At 38.0% G+C, this 2,633-nt stretch overlaps 1 long non-coding RNA gene across 2 annotated transcripts in view; it reads right to left on the bottom strand.

Moving 5' to 3' along the window:
* The window catches only part of LOC128249282 (uncharacterized), a 16,380-nt gene that overhangs the window by 11,308 nt on the left and 2,439 nt on the right, over positions 1-2,633 (bottom strand). The window contains exon 1 of one of the 2 annotated variants that reach the window (XR_008265376.1): positions 2,452-2,614. The exons of the other annotated variant lie outside the window; for it this stretch is intronic. This is a non-coding gene — a long non-coding RNA (uncharacterized LOC128249282). Of the gene's footprint in view, positions 1-2,451; positions 2,615-2,633 lie in introns of those variants that run through there. 2 annotated transcript variants of the gene reach the window in all.

Raw genomic sequence — 2,633 nt, 5'->3', positions numbered from 1 at the left:
TGTGTGTGTGTGTGTGTGTGTGTGTGTGTGTGTGTGTATACAAATTTGTGTGTGGATGTATATATTTGTACATTTGCCTTTGTCTTTATATATATATATATATATATATATATATATATGTTGGTATATAATTAAATAAAAATATGCCTGCATATGTCTTCTAATATCAATATTTTTACATACACACATACATGCATGCAAGCATGCATACATACATACATACATACATACATACATACATACATACCTATATACATACATACATACTTACATACATACATACATTCAATGATGCTGTACCATAACACGCTGTACTGATATTTGCATCGGACCGCGTGATGTGTGACATTATCTGCAATGAAATAAATGTTGACCCTCAATGCCGATGGTTTTCTCATATAAACTTTCTTGTTTTTTCTCACATATCGGTGACTGTTGGTTGGAAGGTATTTCAGTGGAACGTAGTACTAACGGAATATCACTGAACAAAGAGATTTTAGTATAGTGACAATAAGGTAAGAGAAAACGAGGTTGGGAGGTGGAGTTGATTTGGACTTGTGAAATCGCAGATAAATCGAGTTTGTATAGGAAGTTGGGTGGATGGCTGTGTGGTAAGAAGTTTGCTTCCCAGCCACATGGTTCCTCGTCCAGTCCCACTGCGTGGCACATTAGGAAAATCTCTTCTACTATATCCTCGGACTGACCAAAGCCTTGTGAGTGGATTTGGAAGAGAGAAACTGAAAGAAGCCAGGCGTATGTGTCTGTGTTTTTCCCCCACTACTGCTTGACAACTAATTTTTGTAATGTTTACGTCCCCGTAATTTAACGGGTCAGCGAAAGAGATCCGATAGAATAGGTACTAGGTTGGGTTTTTTTTAAAGTACTGCGGTCGATTCGTTCGACTTAGGTGGTTGCCCCAGCGTGGCAAATGACTGAAATAAGTAAAAAGTAAAAGATAAGATAAAAGACACACACACACACACATTGTTGTGTATGGGGAGAGCCATTGTCTTTTAGTGCCTTATTATTGAACACACGCACCAGTAAAGTTTCCACTCGTTATTTAATTTTCCTAAAATTTTCGTTGCGTCTTGCAACCTTTTCAGTAGTCGTTGACTCTTTCCGTTATCCGAGCTGAATATATGTGTACGCTTGTATGTATATATTCTGCATATTCATGTGTTTGTTTGTTTTTATGTGTGTGTGTGTGTGTGTGTGTGTGTGTGTGTATGCGTGCGTGCGCGCGCGCACTTCTCTCTCCTTGTGTCTGCATGTGTGTGTATGGGTTTTTGTGACTATGTACTGTGTTTGTATGTATGGATATGTGTCTATATGTGTCCTTGCGTGAAGTGAAGTGTGTGTCTATATGGTCATGTGTTTCAGTTTTCATTTGCGTATGTATGTGTACGTGTGCTTGTCTGTTCCTATTACCTATGTACCTATCCATCTGCATGTCTATCTGTTTACATTTATATCCCTTTGCCAACATACATGTGCATATACATATACGTATACATACACACACATACATACATCTACATAACAGCCCACTAACTATTTTACCTATTTATAAATACAAACTGTGGGTATGGGAGTGTGATTACCTACTACTTATATTTCCTATTTGGTACAGGAGATGTTTCATTTATGAGGACGTACTCTTGTATTTGTCTGAGGGTTGGGTCCGTTGGGTGCCTGGATAAAATGCGGATGTCAAGTTGATCCAGGTTGCGTCCATGTTGGTCCTTGGCACGTTCGTAAAATATGGAGGACTGTTTTTTGTCGTCATATTGCCTCAAATGTTCATTTAACCTTTCTGCAATACTCCTAGATGTCTTCCCTATTCATGTCATACAGAGGTATACACACACACACACATACACACACCACACACACACAAACACACACACATGCACACACACGCATACACGCACAGATATGCACACAATCACACAAACGTACACATATACATATATATTTTCATACGCACACACACATACATGCGTACACACAATTACATGCATGCATGCATACATACATACAAACATACATACATACATACATACATACATACATACATACATACGTACATGTGTATGCGCACGCACACTGACCCACACACATGCGCACAAACGAAAAGAACGCAACTTGGATAACGGACAGAGTCAACGACTATTGAATAGGTTGCAAGACGCAACGAAAGTTTTAGGAAAAAAAATTAGTAAATGAGTGGAAACTTTACCGGTGCGTGTGTTAAATAATAAGACACTAAAAGCGAATGACTCTCCCCAGACAACAAAATATGCTTTAACACACGAACTTACATAAAGAATCTTGCAAACCAAATCCTAAAACGAAATATATATATATATATATTGCTAAAAGATTAATGAGTACGTGCGTTACATAAATAATATATATACATACATATATACATACATATATACATACATGTAACCTCGTGGGCATCGGTACCATTTTCCTCTTTCTCCGTTCTGCCATTCTCCGAACTTTCCATCTTTCCGACGAAGGGCTACGCCCGAAACGTCATACACTCTCTCTTTCCTTTCCTGAGCATCCAATAATACTATCCATATCACGTCCTCACTTTGTTGTTTTTTTGTTTTTTTGTT

The sequence above is a fragment of the Octopus bimaculoides genome, chromosome 13 (assembly GCF_001194135.2).
Source record: "Octopus bimaculoides isolate UCB-OBI-ISO-001 chromosome 13, ASM119413v2, whole genome shotgun sequence".
NCBI lineage: Eukaryota > Metazoa > Mollusca > Cephalopoda > Octopoda > Octopodidae > Octopus > Octopus bimaculoides.
This window is presented reverse-complemented; position numbering and strand designations above follow the sequence as displayed.